Genomic DNA, 14,407 nt, shown 5'->3' with positions numbered 1-14,407 from the left:
AGTTGAGTTCATTCCTCATGGGTACAAAGTCTTGATTGACTGTTTCTTTCCAATTCATTCATGGTTAGAACCTTGTCTTTACCAGAGATTCAAATTCCGATTCCCCAAACAGAGTCGTGAAAAACAGACAATAAGCAATAGCCTTATCATCTAAGCAGTTTATGTCTCTTTCAAAAGCTTTTTTCCTCTCAAGGAAATCAATCATGAAGACCATTTGACAATCAGGGCCTTATTACTGTTCACAAGGCTGAATAACCAGTAATTTCCCTAGCAAAGTCTCCAGAAATCATTTTATCACTTGGCTGATAATTGATCATGTCTTCAAAACCGCTGTCACAAGGCTGGTAGTCGGTAACCTTTTGTTCTGGTTATATTATTTAACATGTCTATCACAAGGCTGATAGTCGGTAATATTAACCAAACCTTTGAAACTTTTTTACCTTGTCAAGTCTATCACCATGCTGATAGTCGGTAATACAGTTTCATACCTTTCACCTTCGCATTATTAAACAAGTCTATCCCCATGCAGATAGTCGATAATGTCAATAGGTAAGCTTTTCTTACAAAGCTATCATTCCCAGGTGAAGCATACACTTGCTTCCCCGAAAAGAAAAAAAACGGATTCTCTTCCTAAAACGGATTGAGGTGTCCTTCCCAACTCCTTTTCCCAGCGGAGTCAGTTTTGATATTCCCTCGGTAAAGATATCCTTGCATCATTCGCAATTTTGGTATCTTAGGTCCAAAATTCGCGTCTTCTGATATTTAAGTCTCTTCCACCCTATCAAAACGAAGATTTTCAATCTTCATGTCTCAGGTTGAAGAAACTTAAATAGGGGCATCTGTCATACCCCAATTTTTGACCTAAGATACCACCTCATATCATCTGCATATGTATCATTTGCATCTCTAACAAACTGCATAGCTTGTGTTTGTTACTTGTGACTCAGCAGGATTTAATCAGGAAATCACTCATCAGTACAAGTAACAATCAATTAGGGTTTTGTTCTCCCTTCATCTCAAAAGAACTATCTTCATCAACAATCAACATTTGGTCCTCAGAGATTCATTTCAACAAACTCAAGAGCTTTGAATCGACTGAATTAGGGTTTTGCCTGAAGATAGCATACCCCTGACTTTTGCTCAGTATTTGATCTAATGACTTGGGACATGATATCAAGACCTCAAGTGCATCATTTTGACCTAATCCATTGGCTCATAACATCTCCTACACAAAGATTGATCAGACAAATCCTCAGATCAGGGTTTTGAACTATCAGGGACTGAAATCAGGGATCACATTTGGGAAACCATAAAAACCCCCAGGAAGTCAATCAAAGGTTTCAATCATCCTCAAATAATCCCTATGACAATATCCCATGGAAATTGCATCTCAATTCAAGACCTACAGTCATCAATTTCATCAGGTCGACAATTAGGGTTTTTTGACCTAATTCACTGAACAACTGACTTTTTAATCAGGACATGGTGTCACAACTCAAACCATGGCTCAATATCCTCTAATGCTTCAATGTGATCCATTCATACCATTCATTTGATGAGGATAGCCTGTTTCATTTGAAATCTCCAGAAACGCGATTCGTCTGAAAAAGTCAACTGTACAAGATCACCATTGACTTTTGGGGAATTTTGGTCAACCATGACTTTTGAAATTTTAAATCATCAATATATGATATGAGAAGTCATTTGATCAAGAAAAATCAAGAAAATCAATCAAGAATCAAAAAGTCAAAGTTTGACTTTCATACTTAGAAAATTTTTCTAAGTGTTTTTCATGGTTTTTTCCAAACTTTGAAAGGGAATTTCTCAAAATTTCACCTACAAACTGAAAAAAACTTCCAACATGAAAGTTGTAGATTTTGATCCAATAAACAACTTTGACACATATAAATTTTTTCCATAAGATCAACCATTTAAGAGATATGGTGCTTCAAAGTTGGTACTTTTTGAAAACTTCACTTAAAATCTCATTTTCTTCAAAGTTCATGGATCTTTTTCACCCATTTCCTTAAAGGTCTTGAAGAAACTTTCAACTAAGGTTTTGAAGTGTGTAACATGAGCTTTCCAAAATGTCCAAGAGCATGAAAAAATATGAAGTGTAGCTATGGTTTTGAATTTTGCCATTAGTGAACTTTTCACTTGAAATTTCAAGCCATTTTCACAAAGTTATGAACCAAATTGCCAAATGGACCAAGTAATGATGCATAGAGGCAATAATTGGAGATATTTTTCTGATTTGAGACAGATGGGAAAGAGATAAGAAGCATAGCCAATTTTAACCATGGTTTGGTAACTTTAACCATATGCATTTAATGGTAAGATTCCATTTTATCTCTTAAGTGCCAAATCACCATTCTTTGATCAACTTGCAAAGCTTGGAGTTCAGAAACTTTGGCCTATAAATAGAGGTTCAAAACATTCTTCAAATCACACCAAAACCTCATAATCATAGGTTTTCTCTCTTCTTTCTTAAGTTACAAGTTTCATGAGTTTCAAAGAGGGAGAATTGCAATTTCCATCTCTTGCAATTTCTAAGCAAAGTGAGGGTTCTAACATCCCATAAACATCAAATGTGAAGTGTTTGATCCATCCACACACCCCAAAAACACTCAGAACTCAAAATCACTACCCCACTTCCATATGAACACATATTGAACCTTATCATGCCAATTTTCATTCCAGACCATTTCTGTCCAAACTATCACTTCTAACACCTTCCATATACTTCATATGAATGATCCAAACACTCACATACGACCTGTAACACCTCCATCTTCAAATTCGATTCATACTTGAAGCAACTGCAGTTCAGGTGCCATGGCCATGCTCAGATGAATTCAGCTTGTTCCAGACATCCAGACACCTTCCATAATCATCATTGAAGCTATCCAGATTGATACAAAGCATCTGTAACACTTATATTGAAGAATCAAATCTCCAGTTTGGCCGTTTTTGAAGGTAAGTCACTTGAACATCAAACTCATACTTGCACGCATCATAAATGAAATATGAGCATACCATCTTGTTTCTGCACCTATGAGGATCATTAACCCTCAATCAATTGCATCATATCATGATCATACACGATTTCACAATGATTTGTCATATTAGGGTTCTTCGTGTTAATCAGAAAATTGATCACCTTAGAGCAAAAATAAATGAAATTAAATGGTACCATCATGTTCCTTGTGAAAAAACGAGTAAGATAGACCCTTCACTTGATCAATTTGGTTCAGTTTCAGAGATTTTCAAATTCAAATGGGATTCATGTTCTTGGCGCCATATTTTTGAAACTGAATTTGGAAATTTGATTCAAAATATAATCAATGCAATGCCTTTGTTAATCAGACCACGCGCGTGGTCCAGTTGGTTATGCTTTTGAGTGGTGAGCGTGAGGTCGTGGGTTCAACACCCTTAGGGACCAAAACCTTTTTTTTACAACTATTTTTCTCTCATTTTTCACACAACTTCATTTAATTATTTAACTAACCAAATTAATTTATTTTCTCTTCATTTTTTACACACCTCTTATTTAATATATATATTTTGACAATATCAAAAAAAATCACAAAAAAAGATTTATTTAATACATTTTTAATTGGTTTTAAAATGACTTGTTTTTAAGTAATTTTAATACTTTTAAATATTATTTTTCATTTGATTTTCAAATTTAATCACTTGTAAATATTTTTTGAAGCAAACCCTAATCATCTAAATGTTAATTGAAGACAATCTTCTTGTTTATCTCGATTAAATTGATTTCTTTCAAAATTCAAATCGTTTTAAAAAACGAGCGATCCCGATTCCTTTTCAAAAACGGTAAACCATTTCTTTTTGATTTTCAAAGGAAACTATTGATTAAATCTTTTTTAATTGATCAATTGATTTTCAAAACGATGTGGGGCCTCTCGAATATTAGAGAGTATAAGTCCCTTTCGTTTTTCTTTGTACAGTTTTTGTTTTAACAGAAAACTTTTTTCCAAATAAACTTCCCAACAAGTTTTTTTAACAAACAAATCTTTCAACTCTTTTTTAAACCATCCACCATGTTTTATGAAAATAAAACATGGGCCTCTCGAATATTAGAGAGTATAAGTCCCATTTCTTTTCCTTTTATACAGTCTTCAAAACAAATAAACTTTTCAAACAAATCTTCAAACAGTTTTTCAAAAGCGAAACGACGCGTCTGTAAATAAAACAATCAACCATGTTTTGTAAATAACGCCATGGGCCTCCACGTAGGTATAAGTCCCAAGCCCCTTTTGTACATACCCATTCCAGTACATGAAATTAGGTATTTCATTGTACGCCTTTTGTACATATCTCAATCAATGTGTTTTTTAACTTTGAATGACAAACCAAAAACGAAGGTTTTTTTAAATCTTCCCAAAAATATACCATGGGCCTCCATGTAGGTATAAGTCCCAAGCCCTTTTGTAAATACCTGTTTACATAGCTTTGAATAAATTCAAATGGACCTCTCCCCGAGTGTGAGTCCCGAGCCCTGTGTATACAAATGGATCATGCTTACAGGTATATTTCCTTCATAAACTCCATTATATACACACACTTTGTCATATATATAATTGTTCATACCTGTTCATGTACTTGTGCATGTTTGTTCATACTTGTTCATGTTTGTTCATATGTGTGTTATATATGCTTGTTCAACTTAGTACAACACTAGGTTCCCCATAGCCTCCTATTGGGCTTCGTGCAAAGAATCTCCACTAGTTTAGGTTAGGACATAGAGTATGGTTTCTCGGTGAAATCGCTCTAAGAGCTCAAACCAACTATACCATGCCTCCCCTTGGGCTTTGTACAAACGAGTGACCCTCCCATAGCCTCCTCTTGGGCTTACAATGCAAGGACCCCGGATTGTCCCTCCCATAGCCTCCTCTTGGGCTTACAATGCAAGGACCCTCGGATAGCCTCCTCTTGGGCTTCGTACAAGGACCCACGGGCTTCTTATAAGCATCCCCAATATCCAAAACAAATACCCTAGGAGATTAGACATTTTTCATCTCTATGCTAGGAGTATCTCTTATATATCATCACAAACAATCAATCAATCAAAATCAAACCTTTTTGCCACAAGGCTGGCTAATTAATCAAACTGTTTTACCACCATACTGGATGATTAATCAAAGTTTTTGTCACAAGGCTGACTTCATTGAAACTTTTGCCACAAGGCTGGCTGATTAATCAAAGTTTTTGTCACAAGGCTGACTTCATTAAAACTTTTGCCACAAGGCTGGTTAAACAAACAAAAATATCTTTATCATTCTAAGCACCCTAAGTGGCATGGCCCCGGGCTTATAATGAAAAGATTTTTAAACAAAATCAAACAGATGTATGTGATGATATAGATTAGATACATCTAGCATTTAGACGACATTTGTCTATTTTTCTTTGCTTCCACTAGCATAAGTGGGAACTACGATTGCTCTGACTTTCTCAACATCCCTTTGAGAATACGTAGGCACAAGGTCGATCCTTGGCGAGCAAAACAAAACAAAAAAAAACCATTCAAACCTTAGCACCCGTAGACCCCGAGCTACAGATGCTCTGATTCCCTCTAGGGGATATGTATGCAGAGGATCGCGATGATCTTTGCGAGCATAATCAAACAAACACCTTAGGTCCCACCTATTTCACAAGAACCTCCACCACAACAAGAATGGAATAAACAAAACAAAGAAACCTATAGAGTACTATAGATACGTTGGGTGCTAATACCTTCCCTTCGTATAACCAACCCTCTTACCCGGAATCTCTCCCCCACTTTTAGGTTATTGCAGCTTTTTTCCTTTTCCTCCTTTGGAAATAATAAAAAGTTTGGTCGGTACAAAAGAAAAATCATTTTTTTGAGCACTCGAGCCCAAAGAAGGCATCAGGTGTCTCATCCACAAAAAAGAGGCACAAAAACGGTTTTTCGCCCGCGACAACTTTGTTAGAAGAATCCATGGGTTATATGCTTGGACAACAAGATGAAACCGGTAAGAAGGAGCATGCCATCTATTACCTGAGTAAGAAATTCACAGACTGTGAGTCTCGTTACTCCATGCTCGAAAAAACATGTTGTGCTTTGGCTTGGGCTTCAAAACGTCTCCGCCAATACATGATTAACAATACTACTTGGTTAATCTCCAAAATGGATCCGATCAAGTATGTCTTTGAAAAACCTGCTTTAACAGGAAGAATTGCCCGATGGCAAATGCTGTTATCTGAATATGACATTGAGTACCGTGCTCAAAAAGCGGTCAAAGGAAGTATTCTCGCCGATCATTTGGCGCATCAACCAATTAATGAATATCAATCTCTCAAGTTTGACTTTCCTGATGAAGATGTCTTGTACTTGAAAATGAAAGATTGTGACGAACCATTACCTGAAGAAGGTCCTGAGCCTGGATCAAGATGGGGCCTAATTTTTGATGGAGCAGTAAACGCTTTTGGCAATGGAATTGGGGCAATCATCATCACTCCCAAGGGTACTCATATCCCATTCTCCGCCAGATTGCTATTTGATTGCACCAATAACATCGCAGAATATGAAGCTTGTATCATGGGTCTCGAAGAAGCCATTGACTTAAGGATCAAGATCCTCGACATATATGGAGATTCAGCCCTCGTGATCAACCAAATCAAAGACAAGTGGGAAACTTACCACCCTGGCTTGATTCCTTACAGAGATTATGCAAGACGTCTGTTGACTTTCTTCAACAAAGTTGAATTGCATCATATACCTCGAGATCAGAATCGAATGGCAGATGCCTTGGCTACTCTATCTTCCATGTTCAAAGTCAATCATTGGAATGATATGCCTACAGTCAGAATTACACGCCTTGAAAGGCCCGCCTATGTGTTTGCAACTGAAGCAGTCATCGATGATAAACCGTGGTTCCACGACATCAAACGCTTCCTTCAAACTCAAGAGTAACCACTTGGGGCATCAAACAAAGATAAGAAAACTCTAAGGAGACTTTCTGGCAGTTTCTTCCTGAACGGAGATGTGCTATACAAAAGAAACTTCGACATGGTTTTGCTCAGATGCGTGGACAGACACGAAGCAGACATGTTAATGCATGAAGTGCATGAAGGGTCCTTTGGAACTCATTCAAACGGGCATGCGATGTCCAAAAAGATCTTAAGAGCAGGATACTATTGGTTGACAATGGAATCTGATTGTTACAAACACGTGAAGAGATGTCACAAGTGCCAGATCTACGCAGATAAGATCCATGTGCCACCGACTCTACTCAACGTTCTCTCATCTCCATGGCCTTTTTCCATGTGGGGTATCGACATGATTGGAATGATCGAACCGAAAGCTTCAAACGGTCATCGTTTCATCTTAGTAGCAATTGATTACTTCACTAAATGGGTCGAAGCAGCGTCTTATGCCAATGTTACAAGACAAGTGGTTGTGAGGTTTATCAAGAACAACATCATTTGCCGATATGGTATTCCCAGCAAGATCATTACTGACAATGGTTCGAACTTGAATAACAAAATGATGAAAGAACTGTGTGAGGAATTCAAGATTGAGCATCATAACTCTTCTCCTTACAGACCAAAAATGAACGGCGCCGTTGAAGCTGCCAACAAGAACATTAAGAAGATCGTCCAGAAAATGGTCGTCACTTACAAAGACTGGCATGAAATGCTGCCATTTGCTTTACATGGATACCGTACTTCAGTGCGTACTTCAACAGGGGCAACTCCCTTTTCTCTAGTATATGGCATGGAAGCTGTGCTCCCCGTAGAAGTTGAAATCCCATAAATGAGAGTTCTCATGGAGACTAAGTTATCAGAGGCTGAATGGTGTCAAAGCAGATACGATCAGTTGAACTTAATCGAAGAAAAACGTATGACTGCTCTATGCCATGGACAGTTGTACCAAGCAAGGATGAAACAAGCCTTCAACAAAAAGGTTCGACCTCGTGAATTTCAAGAAGGCGACCTCGTGCTTAAAAAGATCTTGTCTTTTCAACCAGATTCTAGGGGCAAATGGTCTCCTAATTACGAAGGCCCGTATGTTGTCAAAAGAACATTTTCTGGCGGCGCCATGATTCTTACAACCATGGATGGTGATGAACTCCCACATCCTGTGAATGCTGATGCAGTCAAGAAATACTTTGTCTAAAAAAAATACAAAAGAACAGCTCGGTAAGTCGAAAACCCGCAAAGGGCGACTTAGGCAAAAATGAGCGTCTCGGTGGACTGAAAACCCGAAAGGGCGGTCCAGGCAAAAATTAGAGACAATAAACAGAAAAAATTCATCCTGGTAGATTGAAAACCTGAAAGGGCAATCTAGGCAAAAATTAGGGATTAATGACAAAGTAACTGCATCAGTCCGTACTTCGTCACCTGAAGAGTCTGTACTTCATCAAAGGATCTTCAATCAAATCATCGCCAATCTGAAGCAACAAGCACAGTTGGAACTCAAAGTTGTTAGAGGGAATAGTGGTTATTGCTTTCAATGTAGCCTTTTCCGCATAATTACCATTTCCAACTTTTGTAAATACTCTATGGAATCACGCCTTTGGCTGATCACCATCCTATTAAATAAATTTGAGCCTTGTGCCCATTTGTTTGCAATCTTTAATTTCTTTCAGCTTGCAAAATGACGCTTTAATTATGTTATTCACTTTTGAAACAAAAAAGAAAAAATAAGTTTTAAATGAATTTACTTCACTTTTCTTTTTCAAAATAAAAGCGAAATTTTCCTTTGAGTTGTGAACAACGGAAGGAACATCAACAGTCGTCTCCATAGGATGAACAAAAGGATTCTCCCAGAAAATTGTTGAGACAACGGTATTCTGGTCCCAGAAAAGAATTCTTGAAGCAATTACCCCTCGAAGTAAAGAAGCTCTTCTATCCCCAGTGAAGAAGGTCTTTTATCCCCAGTGACGAAGATTTTCCATCTCCAGTGAGGAGGTTCTTCCATCTCAACAAGAAAAGATGTTTATCTTCCCCAGAGAAGTTTAAAACATGCAACACCATTTATCACCTGTGTTATCTACAACGTGTTGAAAAACATTTGCCAAGTATCTGGTTGTATTGCGACGTCGGTCCCTCTCCAGAATATACTCCTCTGTCTGTCAATATTGTTAGCGTGCATGCGACATTCATGACATTCATCATTCATACATATTTGCATCATTTATGCATTCTTGCATTTTTCAATAATTACTTGTTTAGGATATATTTATCCTCAAAAAGAAAAAAGAAAAAAAAGAAAGGAAAAAAGAAAAGAAAAAGAAGCAAGTATGGGCATGTCATCTCTCCAGTAGGTTGTCACCCATAAGCAGAAAGAACGTCTTCTTTCTCCAGTTCCCCACTGAGATCATTCCTCGTGGAAGAAGGTTGCTTTAGTTTTCTCCTCTCAAAACAAAGGAGAAAATCCCCATTTGAGTTCATTCCTCATGGGTACAAAGTCTTGTTTGATTGTTTCTTTCCAATTCATTCTTGGTTAGAACCCTGTCTTTACCAAAGATTCAAATTCCGATTCCCCAAATAGAGTCGTGAAAACAGACAATAAGCAATAGCCTCATCATCCGAGCAGCTTATGTCTCTTCCAAAAGACTTTTCCTCTCTAGGAAATCAATCATGAAGACCATGTGACAATCAGGGCCTTATTACTGTTCACAAGGCTGAATAACCAGTAATTTCCCTAGCAAAGTCTCCAAGATCATTCTATCACTTGGCTGATAATTGATCATGTCTTCAAAACCACTATCACGAGGCTGGTAGTCGGTAACTTTTGTTCTGGTTATATTATTAAACATGTCTATCCCAATGCTGATAGTCGATAATATTAACCGAACCTTTGAAACTCTTTTACCTTGTCAAGTCTATCACCATGCTGGTAGTCGGTAACACAGTTTCATACCTTTCACCTTCGCATTATTAAACAAGTCTATCCCTATGCTGATAGTCGATAATGTCAATAGGTAAGCTTTTCTTACAAAGCTATCATTCCCCGGTGGAGCATACACTTGCTTTCCCGAACAAAACGGATTCTGTTCCTTAAAACAGATTGAGGCATCCTTCTCAATATCTTTTCCCCAGCGGAGTCAGTTCTTGATATCCCTCGGTAAAGATATCCTTGCATCATTCGCAATTTTGGTATCTTAGGTCCAAAATTTGCGTCTTCTGATATTTAAGTCTCTTCCACCCTATCAAAACGAAGATTTTCAATCTTCATATCTCAGGTTGAAGAAACTTAAATAGGGGCATCTGTCATACCCCAATTTTTGACCTAAGATACCACCTCATATCATTTGCATATGCATCATTTGCATCTCTAACAAATTGCATAGCTTGTGTTTGCTACTTGTGCTCAGCAGGATTTAATCAGGAAATCACTCATCAGTACAAGTAACAATCAATTAGGGTTTTGTTCTCCCTTCATCTCAAATGAATCATCTTCATCAATAATCAACATTTGGTCCTCAGAGATTCATTTCAACAATCTCAACAGCTTTGAATCGACTGAATTAGGGTTTTGACTGAAGACAGCACACTCCTGACTTTTGCTCAGGATTTGACCTAATGGCTTGGGACATGATATCAAGACCTCAAGTGCATCATTTTGACCTAATCCATTGGCTCATAACATCTCCTACACAAAGATTGATCAGACAAATCCTCAGATCAGGGTTTTGAACTATCAGGGACTGAAATCAGGGATCGCATTTGGGAAACCCTAAAAATCCCCAGGGAGTCAATCAAAGGTTTCAATCATCATCAAATAACCCCTATGACAATATACAATGGAAATTACATCTCAATTCAAGATCCACAGTCATCAATTTCATCAGGTCGACAATTAGGGTTTTTGACCTAATTCACTGAACCACTGACTTTTTAATCAGGACATGGTGCCACAACTCAAACCATGGCTCAATATCCTCTAATGCTTCAATATGATTCATTCATACCATTCATTTGATGAGGGTAGCCTGTTTCATTTGAAATCTCCAGAAACGCGGTTCGTCTGAAAAAGTCAACTGTACAAGAACACCTTTGACTTTTGGGAATTTTGGTCAACCATGACTTTTGAAGTTTTAAATCATCAATATATGATATGAGAAGTCATTTGATCAAGAAAAATCAAGAAAATCAATCAAGAATCAAAAAGTCAAAAGTTTGACTTTCATACTTAGAAAATTTTTCTAAGTGTTTTTCATGGTTTTTTCCAAACTTTGAAAGGGAATTTCTCAAAATTTCACCTACAAACTGAAAACAACTTCCAACATGAAAGTTGTAGATTTTGATCCAATAAACAACTTTGACACATATAAATTTTTTCCATAAGATCAACCATTTAAGAGATATGGAGCTTCAAAGTTGGCATCTTATGAAAATTTCACTTAAAACTTCATTTTCTTCAAAGTTCATGGATCTTTTTCACCCATTTCCTTAAAGGTCTTGAAGAAACTTTCAACTAGGCTTTTGAAGTGTGTAACATGAACTTTCCAAAATGTCCAAGAGCATGAAAAAATATGAAGCATAGCTATGGTTTTGAATTATGCATTTAGTGATCATTTTCACTTGAAATTTCAAGCCATTTTCACTAAGTTATGAACCATTTTGCCAAATAATGCAAGTAATGATGCATCAAGACAATAATTGAAGATATTTTCTGATTAGAAGATCAGAATGGAAGAGGATAAGAAGCTTGAAGTTTAACCATGGTTTAGTCACTTTTAACCATTATGCATTAAATGTAAAGATTCCATTTTATCTCCAAATGCCAAATCACCATTCTTTGATCAACTTGCAAAGCTTGGAGTTCAGAATCCTTGGCCTATAAATAGAGGTCCAAACCTCATTCAAAATCACACCAAAACCTCACAATTATAGGTTTTCTCTCTTCTTTCTTGAATTACAAGTCATGTGTTTCAAAGTGAGGTAGAAAACTCAACCTCCAAACCTTGCAAGTTCTGAACAAAGTGATGCTTCCCACAACTTCTAAATGTCATATATGATGTGTCTGAATCATCCATACACCCCAAAAACACCAAGAACTCAGAATCACTACCTCACTTCTCAAATATGCATAACTTAAGCCTTATCATGCCAATTTTCATTCAAGCTCAATTCTGTCCAATCTAACCATCCAAACACCATCCATGTACCATATATGAACTATTCCAATCATCATCCCTGACCTGTAATTCCAAAATCACCAAGCTTGATCCTCACTTGAGCCCTACTGCAGATCGAGCATCACCAACTGGTCCAGAGGTTTTCAGTTCATTCCAATCATCCAAACATGTTCCATAAGGTCCACTGAAGCTGTCCAGATCAAGAAACAACATCTGGAACCTCTCATTTGCAGAATTCGATTCCCAGTTTGGCCGTTTTTGAAGGTAAGCCTCATGAACTCCAAACTCATACATACACGCATCATAAATGAAAAATTGAATTGCTATCTTGTTTCTGCACTATCACTGATCAATAGCCCTCAATCAATTTCACAATTCATCAATCCTACACGATTCCATGTTCAAATTCAGAATTAGGGTTCTTGGTGTTCATCACAAAATTGATCACCTTAGAGCAAATATAAATGAATTATGAGGGCACCATCATGTTTCTCGTCCAAAACCGAGCAAGATAGACTATCTACTTGATCAAAACAATCCAGTTTTAGAGATTTTCAAAATCAAAATTGGGGTGTGTTCTTGGCGCCATTTTTGTGTTCAGAAATTCAAATGTCATTTTTTCAATATAATTAAATGAGCGCGTTATACTTACAAGCTGCGCGCGCAGCTCAGTTGGTCCAGGTTTTGGTATGTGAGAGAGAGGGCGTGGGTTCAAGCCCTAGTGAACACAAAACCATTTTTTTTGCAACCTATTTTCTTTCATTTCTTCACAATTTCATTAATCATTTTAACCAATCAAAATTAATTATTTTTACTTCATTTTTTACACACTTATTATTTTATATATGTATTTTATGAATATAAAAAAAAATCACAAAAATATATTTGTTTAATACATTTTTAATTAAGTTTAAAATAACATATTTTAAGTGTTTTTTAATACTTTTAAATATTGTTTCTCACTTGATTTCTCAAACTTAATCACTTGTAAATATTTTTTGAGCAAACCCTAATCATCTAAGTGTCATTTGAAGACAATCTTTTTGTTTATCTTGATTAAATTAACTTCTTTCAAAATTCAAATCGTTTTAAAACGAGCGATCGCGGTTCTTTTCAAAAACAATGAACCATTTCTTTTTGAAACTTTTGATTAAATCTTTTAACTGATCAATTGATTTTCAAAACGATGTGGGCCTCTCGAATATTAGAGAGTATAAGTCCCTTTCCTCTTTCTTTTCACAGTTTTTCTTTGTACAGAAAACTTTTTCAAAAAAAAACAATACTTTTCAAACTGTTTTCAAAACAATAAAACTTCTTCAAAATAAACCTTTTTAAAACAATTTTCAAATCATTTCCAAAACAACAAAACTCCAAACTTCAAAGCTTTTCAATATACCATGGGCCTCCACGTAGGTATAAGTCCCGAGCCCTTTCGTACATACCCACTCAAGTACATGAAATTAGGTATTTCATTGTACGCCTTTTGTACATATCTCGATCAGTTTGATTTTTAACTTTAATAACAAACCAAAAACGAAGGTTTCTTTAAATCTTCCCAAAAAATATACCATGGGCCTCCATGTAGGTATAAGTCCCGAGCCCCTTTGTAAATACCTGTTTACATAGCTGTTGAATAAATTTAAATGGACCTCTCCCCGAGTGTGAGTCCTGAGCCCTGTGTATACAAATGGATCATGCTTACAGGTATATTTCCTTCATAAACTCCATTATACACGCACACTTTGTCATATATGTATAACTGTTCATATTTGTTCATGTACTTGTTCATGTTTGTTCGTACTTGTTCATACTTGTGATTGTGTTATATGCTTATTCAACTTAGTACAACACTAGGTTCCCCATAGCCTCCTATTGGGCTTCGTGCAAAGAATCTCCCTAGTTTAGGTTAGGACATAGAGTATGGTTTCCCGGTGAAATCGCTCTAAGAGCTCAAACCAACTATACCACGCCTCCCCTTGGGCTTTGTACAAACGAGTGACCCTCCCATAGCCTCCTCTTGGGCTTACAATGCAAGGACCCTGGATTGTCCCTCCCATAGCCTCCTCTTGGGCTTACAATGCAAGGACCCTCGGATAGCCTCCTCTTGGGCTTCGTACAAGGACCCACGGGCTTCTTATAAGCATCCCCAATATCCAAATCAAATACCCTAGGAGATTAGACATTTTTCATCTCTATGCTAGGAGTATCTCTTCTATATCATCACAAATAATCAATCAATCAATCAAACTTCTTTTTGCCACAAGGCTGGCTAA

This window comes from Vicia villosa, linkage group LG1, assembly GCF_029867415.1.
Source record: "Vicia villosa cultivar HV-30 ecotype Madison, WI linkage group LG1, Vvil1.0, whole genome shotgun sequence".
In the NCBI taxonomy this organism is placed as follows: Eukaryota; Viridiplantae; Streptophyta; class Magnoliopsida; order Fabales; family Fabaceae; genus Vicia; species Vicia villosa.
This window is presented reverse-complemented; position numbering follows the sequence as displayed.